The sequence below is a fragment of the Megascapheus bottae genome, chromosome 7, assembly GCF_031878675.1.
Source record: "Megascapheus bottae isolate mThoBot1 chromosome 7, mThoBot2.hap1, whole genome shotgun sequence".
NCBI classification, from domain to species: Eukaryota; Metazoa; Chordata; class Mammalia; order Rodentia; family Geomyidae; genus Megascapheus; species Megascapheus bottae.
Window position 1 is genome coordinate 13,227,630 of NC_143515.1, and position 14,706 is coordinate 13,242,335.

Sequence of the window (14,706 nt, forward strand, 5' to 3'; positions counted from 1 at the left end):
GGTATTGCGTTGAAATTTTAGATAGCCCTTGGCAAGATTGTCATTTTCACAATGTTGATTCTTCCAATCCAGGAGCATGGGAGGTTTTTCCATTTCCTTAGTTCTGCTTTAATTTCCTTTTTTAGGGTTTTAAAGTTTTCATCAAAAAGGGCCTTTTAATTCTTAGTTAAGCTAATTCCTAGGTACTTTATTTTCTTTGAGGCTACTGTGAAAGGAGTTGCTTTCCTGATTATTGCCTCGTTCCTCTCACTGTTGGGGAAGAGGAAGACAGTTGATTTTTGAGGGTTTATTTTATAGCCTGCTACCCTTCCAAAGTTTTGAATCAGCTCAAGGAGCTTGGGAGTAGAATCTATAGCATTCTTTAAATACAGAATCATGTCGTCTGCAAAGAGGGAAAGTTTTACTTCCTCTTTCCGTATTTGGATCCCCTTTATGCTTGCTTCTTGCCTTATTGCACTGGATAGGAATTCTAATACTATGTTAAAGAGGAGTGGAGAGAATGGACATCCTTGTCTCGTTCCTCATTTTAGAGGGAATGGCTTTAGCTTTTCACCATTAAGTATAATACTAGCTGTGGGTTTGTCATACACAGCCTTTATTATATTGAGGAATGTTCCATGGATTCCTAGTTTCTCCAGAGCTTTTAACATAAAGGGGTGTTGGATCTTGTCAAATGCCTTTTCCGCATCTATTCAGACAATCATGTGATTTTTGTCCTTGCTCCTGTTGATGTGTTGAATTATGTTAATTGATTTGCATATGTTGAACCAGCTTTGCCTCCCTGTGATGAATCCTGTTTGATCATGGTGTATAATTTTTTTGATAAGTTATTGTAGATGGTTGGCCAGTATTTTGTTGAGAAGTTTTGCATCGATGTTCATCAAAGAAATAGGTCTATAGTTCTCTTTCTTTGATGAATCTCTGTCCGGTTTGGGGATGAGGGTTATACTGGCTTCATAGAATGAGTTTGGTAAAGAACCTTCATTTCCAGTTTCTTTGAAGAGCTTGAGGAGTACTGGTGTGAGCTCTGCTTTGAAGACCTTATAGAATTCAGCTGTGAATCTATCTGGCCCTGGGGTTTTCTTAGGTGGAAGGTCTTTTATTGCCATTTCTATTTCAGAGCTTGAAATAGGCCTGTTGAGTTGGGTTAGTTCTTCTTGGTTCAGTGTGGGTATGTTAATATTGGCTAGGAATTTATCCGTTTCTTCTAGATTCTCAAATTTGTTGACATAAAGGTTTGAGAAGTATTCCCTCGTGATATTCTGGATCTTGGTAATTTCTGTCATGATTGTACCATTTTCATCTGCGATTTTGTTTATTTCAGTATGCTCTCTTCTTTTTTTGGTACGATTTGCTAAGGGCTTGTCAATTTTGTTAATTCTTTCAAAGAACCAACTCTTTGTTTTGTTGATACTTTCTATAGTTTTTTTAGATTCCAAATCATTTAATTCTGCGTTGGTTTTAATGATTTGCTTCCTTATACTGGGGTTAGGGTTGGTTTGTTGCTCTTTTTCCATGAGCTTAAGGTGAGACATTAACTTGTTGGTTTGCGATTTTTCCAACTTGTAGGCACTCAGCGCTATAAATTTTCCTCTGAGTACTGCCTTTGCCGTGTCCTAAAGGAGTTGGTATTTTGTGTGCTCCTTATTGTTGAACTTCATGAACTGTTGGATTTCTGTTCTGATCTCTTCGATGACCCATTGTTGATTCAACAATGTGTTGTTCAGTCTCCATGAGTTACAGGGTTTTCATTGGTGGAGATGTGTGTTCAGTTCCAATTTCATGCCTTTGTGGTCTGAGAGCATGAAGGGAATAACTTCAGTGTTTCTGAATCTGTGTAGGTTTGTTTTATGGCCTAAAATGTGGTCTATTTTGGAAAATGTTCCATGTGCTGCTGAGAAAAACGTATATTGTGTTGTTGCTGGGTGGAATATTTTGCAGATGTCTGTTAGATCAAGTTGGTCTATATAGTTGTTCAGTTCTAAGGTTTCTCTGTTGAGTTTTTGACTTGTTGATCTGTCTATAGGTGAAAGTGGTGTGTTAAAGTCACCAACAATCACTGTATTTCAATCTATGTATGGTATCAGTGAAAGTAAAGTTTGCTTGATTAAGTTTGGAGCTCCGGGATTGGGTGTGTAGATATTTAGGATGGTTATGTCTTCCTGAAGGAAAGATCCCTTTAGTAGTATGTTGTAACCTTCTTTGTCTTTTCTTACTAATTTTCATTTGAAGTCTATTATCTGATATGAGTATGACAACTCCAGCCTGTTTATGGGGGCGTTAGCTTGATAGAGTTTATTCCAGCCTCTCACTTTCAAAAGATGTTTTTTTTGGTTAAGATGTGTCTCTTGAAGACAGCAGAATGATGGATCTTGCTTTTTGATCCAACTAGACAGCCTATGCCGTTTAATTGGAGAGTTAAGTCCATTGGTATTGAGAGTTAGGATTGTGAAATATTTAATAGTTCCTACCATTTTTAAAAGCTTTTATTAGGGCCTGTGTCTGGACAGTTCTTGTGGTCCTTAGATGGTATGATGTTTAGATGCCATTTCCTTCCCTATATTTCATTTATTTTGGTTTTCTATGTGTAGAACATCTCTGAGAATTTTCTATAGTGTTGGTTTTGTTGCTACATATTGTTGCAGCTTTTCCCTGGAATGGAATGTTTTTATTGTTCCCTCAGTTATGAATGAGAGCTTAGCTTGCTACAGTATTCTTGGTTGATAGTTATTTGACTTAAGGGCATGACATATATGCTTCCAATCTCTTCTTGGTTGCATGGCCTCTGCTGAGAAATCTGGGGTTATTCTGATTAAATGCCTTTGTAGGTGATTGATCCCTTCTCCCTGGCTGCCTTTAGGATCCTTTCTTTGGTCTCTATTGATCCAGTTCGTATTATAATGTGGTGGTGGGATGTTCTTTTTTGGTCAGGTCTGTTTGGGGTTTTAAAGCTTCTTGTATCTGGATGGGCCTGCCCTTCTGGATATTTGGGAAATTCCCTGAAGTATATTTCCAATACCATTGACTTCTTTCTCCAGACCCTCTTCCTACTAATTAGCCTTAAATTAGGCTTCCTAATTGTATCTTGGACCTCCTGAAGCGCTCTCATATTTCCTAGATTTGGATTGACTCATTTTCTGTTCTTTCTCTATAACAACTAAATCACCTTCAGCCCCAGAAATTCTCTCTTCTTCATTGTCTAGCTTACTATCAAAGCTATCTACTTTATTTTTCATCTCCCTTGCTTCTAATTGCTCGTTTTTGATGCCTTGCATGTCTTCTTTTAGAAGACATGTAGGGATTTCTTTAGCTCCTTCATTTCCATTTGAGTGGTTATCTCAGAAGCTTTATTTTCTTTGGACATTTGTTGGAGTTCAGTCACCTTTTTATTTGTGGATTCTATGAATTCATCCATTTTTCTTTGAAAAACCTTTATTATGGCCTCCTTTATGGCTTCTTCTTTTTCACTTATCACCTTGTTTATGGTTTCCTCTTGTTTAGCTATGGCTTCCTCCCTTATCTCTTTCTTTATATTTTCACATTTTTCATTAATGATGTTTATCAGTTGCATTTGTATAGAACTTGGAAGACTCTCCTCTAGGTTTGCCAGTGACTGTTCCATTGTCTGTTTATATTGGGTGGGTGATGTCATTCCTTGATTTGACATTTTTTTTGAGTTTCTTGTTCTGCCCATTTGAAAATGGGAGCAAGATTAATACTAAACCAACCTAGACCTCTTTAGCTGGCAGACACTAGATGTTCATAATTTTTGATTGGTGTTATTGGTTTCTTTTTGTGCACTTACTGGTTTCTGTGGCTCAGAGCTGGCGACGAGGGGTGGAGGAGGGGTCATCGCATTCCGAACTCTTTGAGAAAGTTGGATGTGAGCTTTATCTGGATTTCTTTTCGGGTTTGAGTCCTTCTCCATTGATTTTTGGGTTTGTTTTTGTGGATTTCTTAAGGTAGTTGGCTCTTGGGACTCCCTGGTTCTCTCTTCTTGTGAGAGAGGGCTAGGCACCATCCCTATTGTCTCTGCGCCACCTTCTGTCTCTCCTCAGCTTCATTTTCCCAAGCAAGTAATCTGATCCGAAAAACTGCAAAGCCAAATTACAAGAGAAAAAGACTTTCTGAAGTGTTTAGATCCCGAATTTAGTAGAGACACATGCTTCCTATCCCACCTTTCCCTCCAAAAAACAAACCTGAAGAATACCCTTTTTTTCTTTTTTGGTTTTTGTTGTTGATATTGTTCTTCTTCTTTGTAGTTTTTTCTTCTACCACTTTTCATTTGCATTTTTGGTGTTCTTATTTTCTCTTTCCCATTTTAACTACACCTTTTTTAATGTTATGATAATTTTTTTTCTCTTTCTTTTCCCGCATTCCTATGTCACTGTGGTTGTTCCTGGAAAAATAATGACAGCTCTGGGGACAGTCTGAATACAAACGATATCTACACTGACACAGTCAGATGCTTTTTAGTTTCCTGGTTCTCAATGCTGGTATTTCTTGGGTAAGAGCTCAAAATAGAGAGGAATCTACTTCCACGTTTTTCTTTTTCTTTTCTTTTCTTTTTTGTTTGTTTTTCTGTTTTTTACTTCGTATTGTTTTTGGTTTTTTGTTGTTGTTTTTGTTTTGCTTTGTTTCTTTTTTTTCCTTTCTTTTTAAAATTTTTTATCATTGAAATCACCTATACCTCCCTCCCTCTTTTCTCTATATATTCTTCTTATTACACTTAATTTCATAAGTTTTATCTAATCTTTTCTAACCTTTGTACTGAAATATTCTATCTGCCCATCACCTTAGGTCAGTTATCCTTATGCTATGCCACCTCTTAATTACTATAATAATTGTACACTCCTACATTATTCTTTTCCTACCTCCCCTATGTCTGGCCCTCTGTTTATCCTTCACCTCTTATCATGCATGGATCTACATTTGATGGTTGTTGAGCAATAATGTCTATCTAGGTGTTTAAATATACTCTAGGTCCAGAGGGACTTAAATACAATAGAGAGTGGATTGAGAGCATTATTGTTTTGGTAATAAATTGGTAATCAGTGGTTGTATTAGTTTTTTCTGTAAGTGCACAAAAAGAAAGAGAGAGTGATAGTACCAATAAAAAATTGTGAACATCTATTGTCAGCCAGATAAAGAGGTCTAGGTTGGTTATATGTGAAAAAATATAACCTCGTTTAGTATGAATCTTGCACCCATTTTCAGTTCTAAGGTTTCTCTGTTGAGTTTTTGCCTTGTTGATCTGTCCATAGGTGAGAGTCGTGTGTTAAAGTCACCAACAATCACTGTGTTTCGATCTATGTATGGTTTCAGTGAAAGTAATTTTGCTTGATGAATTTTGGAGCTCCGGGATTGGGTGTGTAGATATTTAGGATCGTTATGTCTTCCTGGAGGAAAGATTCCTTTAGTAGTATGTAATAACCTTCTTTGTCTTTCCTTACTAATTTTCGTTTGAAGTCTATTTTATCTGATATGAGAATGGCAACTCCAGTTTGTTTATGGGAGCCATTAGCTTGATAGTGTTTATTCCAGCCTCTCACTTTCAAAAGATGCTTGTTTTTTTGGGTAAGATGTGTCTCTTGAAGACAGCAGAACAATGGGTCTTGCTTTTTGATCCAACTAGACAGCCTATGCCATTTAATTGAGAGTTAAGTCCATTGATATTGAGAGTTAGGATTGAGAAATATTTATTAGTTCCTACCATTTTTAAAAGCTTTTATTAGGGCCTGTGTCTTGACAGTTCTTGTGGTCCTTAGATGGTATGATGTTTAGGTGCCGTTTCTTTCCCTATATTTCATTTATTTTGGTTTTCTATGTGTAGAACATCTCTGAGAATTTTCTATAATGTTGTTTTTGTTGCTACATATTGTTGCAGCTTTTCCCTGGAATGGAATGTTTTTATTGTTCCCTCAGTTATGAATGAGAGCTTAGCTGGGTACAGTATTCTTGGTTGGTAGTTATTTGACTTTATGACATGACATATATGTTTACAATCTCTTCTTGCTTGCTTGGTCTCTGGTGAGAAATCTGGGGTTATTTGGATTGCTTTGCTTTTGTAGGTGATTGTTCTCTTTCCCTGGCTGCCTTTAGGATCCTTTCTTTTGTCTCTATTGATCCAGTTCGGATTACTCTGTGGCGGTGGGATGTTCTTTTCTGGTCAGGTCTGTTTGGGGTTTTAAAGCTTCTTGTATCTGGATGGGCCTGCCCTTCTGGATATTTGGGAAATTCTCTGAGATGATTCCCTGAAGTATATTTCCAATACCATTGACCTCTTTCTCCAGACCCTCCTCAATACCAATTAGCCTTAAATTAGGCTTCCTAATTATATCTTGGACCTCCTGAAGCGCTCTCTCATATTTCCTAGGTTTGGATTGACTCATTTTCTGTTCTTTCTGTATAACAACTAAATTATATTCAGCCCGGAAATTCTCTCTTCTGCATTGTCTAGCCTATCAAAGCTATCTACTTTATTTTTCATCTCCCTTGCTTCTAATTGCTCATTTTTGATGCCTTGCATGTCTTCTTTTAGATCATGTAGGGATTTCTTTAGCTCCTTCATTTCCATTTGAGTGGTTAGCTCAGTAGCTTTATTTTCTTTGGACATTTGTTGGAGTTCGGTCATCTTTTTATTTGTGGATTCTATGAATTCATCCATTTTTCTTTGAAAAACCTTTATTATGGCCTCCTTTATGGCTTCTTCTTTTTCACTTATCACCTTGTTTATGGTTTCCTCTTGTTTAGCTATGGCTTCCTCCCTTATCTCTTTCTTTATATTTTCACATTTTTCATTAATGATGTTTTTCAATTGCATTTGTATAGCACTTAGAAGACTCTCCTCTAGGTTTGCCAGTGACTGTTCCATTGTCTGTTTATATTGGATGGGGGGTGTTATTCCTTGGTTTGACATTTGTCTTGAGTTTCTTGTTCTGCCCATTTGAAAATGGGAGCAAGATAAATACTAAACACAATTATAGATTTTCAGATACAACCGACCTAGACCTCTTTAGCTAGCAGACTCTAGATGTTCATAATTTTTGATTGGTGTTATCACTTTTTCTTATTGTGTACTTACAGACCAGTCTAATAAAACCACTGATCAGTGATTTATGACCAAAACAATAATCCCCTCAATCCAATCTCTATTGTATCTAAGTCCCTTTGAACCTAGAGTATAATTGAACACCTAGATATACAGTATTGCTCTACAGCAATCAAGTGTAGATCCATGCATTATAAGGGTTGAAAGATGAACAGAGGTCCAGAGATAGAAAAATAGAATGAGAGAGATCAGGGGAGGTACAAGAGGATTAACTTAGGAGTGTAAGATTATTATAGTAATGAAGAAAAGTTATAGTGTAAGGATAACTGACCTAAGTTGGTAAGTAGGTAGCATATTTGAGTACAAAATTTGGAAATTATTAGATAAAACTTATGCGTTGCTACACGACTAACTCTCAGCCCAACCAGTGGCCTCACAATGGGCTGTGGGATGGATCTGCGAGCTTCAGTCTGAGCACGGTGTGCAGATGTTTTCCTGTGCTGCTTCCAGAGGCGGCCCCCGGCCAAGGGTCTGGGGTTTGGGAGTTTCCAGGGGCTCTCAGCAGGACCAGCAGGAGACCACTCTGTTCCCACCGGTGGGGCCCAGCTGAGGATGTGGGTTCCAAGGGCGGAGCCTCGCCTTTCTGATTCTCAGAACGCAAGCTTTTGCCAGCACCAGTAATTGAATGGACTGTGTTTGTTCCACTGTATATCTTTGGCTCCTTTGTCAAATACAGGTTGCCTATAGGTATGTGGTTCTATTTCTGGGTCTTCTATTCTGTTACATTGATCTTCTGGTCTGCTTTTGTGCCAATAGGAAGCGGTTTTTCTTATTATGACTCTATAATAGAGTTTGAAGTCTGGAATTCTAACCAGCCTTGCTCTTTGTTCCTAGAATTGTTTTGGCTATTCTAGGTCTTTTCTTGTTCCATATGAATCTTTGGATTATATCTTCTATTTCTGTAAAGAATGTGTTTGGGATTTTGATGGGAATGGCATTGAATTTGTATATTAATTTTGGCAGTATAGCCATTTTCACTATGTTGGTTCTCCCTAGCCATGAGCATGGGATGTCTTTCCATTTCCTAGTGTCCTCTTTAATTTCTTTCATTAGGCTTTTATAGTTTTCATTGAATAATTCCTTTACTTCTTTGGTTAAGTATATTCCTAAGTATTTTTTTCTTTGGAGGCTATTGCAAACAGGCTCATTTTCTTGATTTGGCCTTCTGTTTGTGTATTGTTGGTGTACAAGAAGGGTGCTGACTTCTGAAGATTAATTTTGTATCCTGCCACTTTGCTGAATAGTTTATTAATTCTCAAGGTTTAGAAGTGGAGTTTGTTGTGTCACTCAAGTAGAGGATCATGTCATCTGCGAATAGGGATAGTTTAATTTCTTCTTTGCCTATGTGGATCATTTTGATGTCCTTTTCTTGCCTTGTTGCTCTGGCTAAGGGTTCCATCCTTGTATTGAAGAGAAGTGGAGAGAGTGGGCATCCCTGTCTAGTTCCTGATTTTAAGGTGAATGGTTCCAGTCTTTCACCATTGAGTATAATACTGGCTGTAGGATTTTCATATATGGCTTTCACTATTTTGAGGAATGTATCTCTTACTCCTATTTTTCTAGTGCTTTCAACATGAATGGATGTTGTATTTTGTCAAATGCCTTCTCTGCATCCAGAGAAATTATCGTATGATTCTTATCCTTAGCTCTATTGATGTGATGTATTTCATTGAATGATTTGTAAATGTTAATCCAGGCTTGCATCTGTGGGATGAAGCCTGCTTGAGCATAGTGTATGACGTTTTCAAATTTGTTTTTGGATTCTGTTGGCTAATATTTTATTGAGGAGTTTTGCGTCTGTGTTCATTAGAGAGATAGTTCTGTAGTTTTCTTTTTTTGTTGTTGTTGGGGATGAGAGTAATATTAGCTTCATAAAATGAGTTTGGTATTGTTCCTTCTGTTTCTATTTCTCGGAAGAGTTTCAAGAATATAGGTGTTATTTCATCTTTAAACATCTTGTAGAATTCCACAGTGCAACCATCTGGACCTGGGCTCTTTTTGGTTGGCATTTCCCTGATTGCTTCCACAATTTCAATCTGTAGAGTTTGCTTTGTTCAATTTGTTTACCTCTTCATTGTTCAGTGTGGGTAGCCTATATTTATTTAAGAAATCATCCATTTCTATTAGATTTTCTTGTTTCTTTGAATATAGGCCCTGATAGTACTTATCCATTATGGACTGAATTTCTTGGGAATCAGTTGTGATTGTTCCCGTGGGGTCTCTAATCTTGTTTATTTGAATCTCCCCTCTCCTTTTTTTGATTAATCTTGTGAGGGGTCTGTCTATTTTGTTGACTCTTTCAAAGAACCAAATTTTGATTTATCAATTTTGTGTATAGTAGAACTTATTTCAATCTCTGATATTTCTGATTTTATTTTTGTTATTTCTGTCCATTTGTTTTAGGATTCACTTTTTCTTGCTTCTCTAGGTTCTTCAGTTTTTTTAGTTTATTTTCGTGTTCTTCTTCTGTCTTTTTTAATTTGCACTCCTAGTGCGATAAATTTGCCTTTAAGAACTGCCTTTCTTGTGTCCCATAAGTTCCTTTGTGATGTTTCTTGATTGTCATTACATTCAAGGAAATTTTTAATTTCTTTTCTGATCTGATCTGTTACTTAGGAGTTATTCAGTTGTGTGTTGTTCAGCTTCCAAGTGATTGAATGTTTTTTTACTTTGATTCTATTGTTCAGAATTAGTCTGACTCCACTGTGGTCTGATAGAATGCATGGGATTATATTAGTCCTCTTGTATCTGCTTAAGTTCTCTGTAAGAACTATTGTATGATCTATTTTGGAGTGTGTTCCATGTGCTGTTGAGAAAAATGCAATAAGTTTCGACATAGGGTGGAAGACTCTGTTTATGTCTGTTAAGTCCATCTGGACTATGGTGTCATTTAAGTCAGTGGTGTCTTTGCTTAACTTTTGTTGAGTTGACCTGTCGTTTGTTGAGAGTTGTGTATTGAGGGTTCCCACTATGATTGTGATTGAATCTATCTTGTTTTGTAATTATAAGAGAGTTTGTTTGATGAATTTGTGTGCTCCCGTGTTGGGGGAGTAAATGTTTATAACTGTAATATTATGGGTATGGATTGTACCCTTTACTAATATATAATGGCTATCTCTATCTTTATGTACTGATTTTACTGAGAAGTTAATTTTGTCAGAGATTAAGATTGCTACTCCTGCTTTTTTGCATGGTGTATTGGAGTGGAAAATTTGTTTCCATGCTTTCACTTGGAATTTGTTTCTGTCTTTGGCAATGAGGTGGGTCTCTTGGAGGCAACTATGGATGGGTGGTGTTTCTTAATACAGTCTGCTACTCTGAGTCTTTTGATTGGATTGTTCATCCCATTCACATTTAGGGAAATTATGGAGAAGTGGTCAGTGTACATTGTCATTATATATTTTTATTTCTAAGTTCCTTTCTCTCTCTCTGCTTTTCACCTTTTGTGTTTAGTGAATTATTGATATTTGCTTCTTGATGGTGGGTAGTTGATATTCTACAATTTGTTCTCGATTAATTAATAATTTTGTAATGCTGGTTTAGGGTGCACATATTCATAAATCTTCTCGTTGGAGTGAAATATTCATGTTTCTCCCTCAAATGTAAATACTAGTTTTGCTGGATATATCAGTCCTGGTTGGCAGTTGTTGGTCTTTAGGACATGAATGATGCTTTTCCAAGTTTTCTTGCATTTAAGGTTTGCATGGAGAGATCTGTTTTAAGTCTAGTTTTTTCCAATTGTAGTATAGCTTTTTCTTTGTTTTTTCAGCATTTAAGATCAATTCCTTGTTATTTGGGTCTAGTGTCTTTACTATGATATGTCTAGATGAGTTCCTTCTAGGATCTTGCCTATTTGGAGCCCTGAATCTTTCAATAATGTGAGTAGTTTCCCTTTTGAGGTTCTGGAAGTTCTATGCTATGATTTTTTCCTGAAATTGGGCACCCTCATCAATCCCTATTATAAGAAGATTTGAATTCTTTGCTGCATCTGCCAGGTCCTGGAGTTCTCTCTGGTGGATTCTGACTAATCTTTCCAAGGTGGTGATACTCTGTTCCAGCTCTTGTGATTTATCTTCCTTCCTGATGTTCTACTCTCCATCTCAGTCAATCTGGTGATTAATGCCTTCAATTTTGCTTGAAGTGTGGACACTGAGCTGATCATGTCTGCTGAGACACTTCTCTTATGAATTCGAAGCGTTCCTTGGAAATTTCTTGCTTGTGTATTTGGAATTCAGCCTTAATATCGTTAGTCATTTCCAAAATCATCTCCTTGATTTGAGTCATATTTCGTGTCTCATCATGGTCATTTCTTGGGATGCTGTTGTTTCCTTTTGGGCTTTGTGTGGGACTTTGATAATTTAGGTATGTCATAATTTGTCTTTGCACTCTCCTAAGCATCGAACACTGTTGTTGTAGATTCGCTCTGTGGTCGGTAGGTCTTTACTTGGACTGGGACTGGTGGTCCTGGGAATCTGTTTATACCTGTGGTTCAGCCAAATTGATTCCACTGCTGACTAGGTCAGTGCTTGCACTTTTTGCAGGTGTTCGGCCTGTTCCCAGAGATTGTGTGCTGCTGCATGACTAGCTCTCAGCCCAACCAGTCACCTCACAGTGAGCCATAGGATAGATCAGCGCGTTTCAGTCACAGCAGGTTGGGTGGATGGTTGGTTTTCCTGGGCTGCTTATAGGGGCGGGCCCCAGTCCAAGGGTCTGGAGTTTGGGAATTTCCATGGGTTCTCCCCTAGATCAGCTGTTTTCCGCTCTGTTCTCAGGGGCCGGGCCCAGCCGAAGACGTTGACTCCAAGGACGGGGCCACGCCTTTCTGATTCTCAGAAGGTGAGCTTGGCTACGGGTCGGCCCTTCAGTTCCCTGCTGTGTTTCCATCAATTTGGCCGAGAGTCTGTCTGTGACTTTGTGGGGTCCCTTGGTGCTGTTGTGCTGGAGATTCCCAGCAGGAGAGTGCCCTGCTCAAGATTTGGGTGGGAGAGATGCTGGATACTAGACTCCCGCACACCCCACCCGCTGTTGGAAGGCAAGACCTCAGCGCTCCCCACTTCCGTATCAGTGGTCTGGGTGAGGAACCTGTTGGGCGGGTCAGCTGGGACAATTCTGCCCCCTTTGGTGGTGCTGGGTCTTAGAGTCCAAATGCCTGTCAGTCTCCAGTCAATGGCCTGGGAGAGGAGGCTGTTGGGAGAGTGGGGCTGGGACGACCCCAACTCGCTTGGTGGGGTGCTGGGTCCTAGCCCCTGTCCGCCTGTCAGTCTCCAGTCAATGGCCTGGGGGAGGAGAATGTTGCCCCTGCAGTTGCTAGTCTTTCTCAGGCGGAGTGGAAGGGTCTGAGTTAAGTTCTATAGCTTGCCACCAGCTTTGCTTCTCGATGGGTTTGGGGAACTGCTGGTCTACCCACTGGGCTACCCCCTGGGCTACTCACTTCTCTGCGTTTGGCTGTGAGCTGCTCTGCAGCCTGTGCTCTGTATCTGGGTTCCACTGCTTGCTGGTCTGGTCTGCACTGGTTCCTGAGTCTGGCTTCTGCCGCTTGTTGGCCCTGTCTATGGTGGTTTGTTTGGCGGTCTGGGCTTCCTGGCCCAGCACCTTCCGCCACGGCTTTTCCGACTTGGAGCCGGTAGCAAGGGGAGGGAGGGGGTCCTTGTTTTTCAAATTCTCTGAGAATGTTGGATATAAGCTTTATCTGGATTTCTTTTCTGGTTTGAGTCCTCCTCCATTGCTTCTTAAGTTGTGGTTGTGGATTTCTTAAGGTAGTTGGCTCGTGGGATTCCCTGGTTCTCTCTTTTTGTGGGAGAGAGCTAGGCAGCATCCCTATTGTGGCGGTGCCATCGTCCTCCCCTCTAACTTTTTAAACTGTCATTAGTTAACAAAAATTAAGAACTCAATGCAACTGTATGAAATCTGTTTTCCAGACAACTGATCAATTAATTTTTATTACAAATGATTAAGTCTCAAACTAGTACAAATTAGCTGTCGATGTAAAATGGCTTCTATGGCCTGTATTGTTTTCTTTTCCATTGTGAGGAAAATAGTTCAATAGCAATTACTTTACATTTATGATATGTTCTACCATAATATTTTGAGATATGATATGGCAACTAAATAGCTCATACTGGCCTAAAGAGTGCAAATGATATCAGTAGGGAAAAGAAGATGATTGAGAAGAGGAGGGTACCTTCCCCCTCCCAATCATCTTGTTTGCTGCTTTAGGAGACAGGGAGAATGAGAGAGGGAGAATGAGAGAGAGAGAAATAGTGAGAGAGGTAGAGAGAGGGAGGGCCAGGTTTGGCCTAATAGTAGAGTGTTTCCTAGCATGCACGGCCAGGTTTGGCCTAATAGTAGAGTGTTTCCTAGCATGCACGAAGATCCAGGTTCAATTCCTCAGTACCACATACTTAGAAAAAAAGCGAACACTGATGCTGAGGCTCAAGTGGTAGAACTCTAGTCTTGAGAAAAAACCCAAGGACAGTTCTCAGGCACTGAGCTCAAGCCCAGGACTGGCAAGAGAAACCAAAGAAATAAAGATATATATATATATATATATATATATATATATATATATATATATATATGGCACTGATGGCTCATGTCTACAATACTAGCAAGGATTAGCTCTGAGGATTCCAGTACAAAGCTAGTCTGGGCAGAAAATTCCCCATGAAATTCCTGTCTCTAAATTGCCACTCAAAACCAGAGTGGGAGTTGAGAGCATGACCTAGTGCTAGAATGCTTGTCTAGCATACATGAACTCTTGGGTTTGACTCCTTGGTACAAGATACACAGAAAAAACTGGAAATAAGTCCAGGAGTTTGGGGCCAGGAGTTTGTCCTAGTTCTAGAATACTTGCCTAGCATGCATGAAGCATTACACTGTATGTATGCCTCAAGCTTACAAGAAAAAAGTCCATTAAAATGAGCCTATCTAGGGGCTCAGTGTTTGTCCTTGTGGTAGAAAACTTGCCTAGCATGTGCAAAGTCCTAGGTTCAATTCCTCAGTATCTCATACATAGAAAACACCAGGACAAGTGGGGTAGCTTAAGTGGTAGAGATCTATCCTTGAGAAAACCCTAGGTTAGTACTTAGGCCCTGAGTTCAAGCTCCAGGACTGGCAAAAAATGGGGGGGGGAGTTGGGACAAGTGATAATAATTTTAGCTGCTCAGAGGACCAAGATTAGATGATCAAGACTCAATGCCAGGCCAGGCAGAAAAGTCCCAGACACTCTATCTGCAATTAAACAATAAAAAGTCAGGCTAGAGGCACTGCTCAAGTGGTATAGCATGAAGCATGATCAAGGAAGCCACGCAGGTGCTAGGCCCTCAGTACCAATACCTATGCATTTGCCTTATGATATATTTATACGTCATCAAATAAATGTGCATTTTTTGTTGGATGAGGTCACATATTTTCACAGGTGTCTGAAGTCTAAGAAACATTATAAATCAGGGCTATGCAGATGAGATCCCAAGAGCTGGGGCTATTTAGGGAGGTTCTTAAGATATCTTGTAACCTAGGATGACCTTGAATTTGTTTTGAGTCACATGTACTTCATAGATAAGAAACATCCAGCAACGATTTGCCAATAGATGCCT

General features: G+C 39.1%; 1 pseudogene; it reads right to left on the bottom strand.

Moving 5' to 3' along the window:
- Window positions 1-14,706, bottom strand: part of LOC150060342 (ubl carboxyl-terminal hydrolase 18-like) — a 113,610-nt pseudogene that overhangs the window by 74,078 nt on the left and 24,826 nt on the right.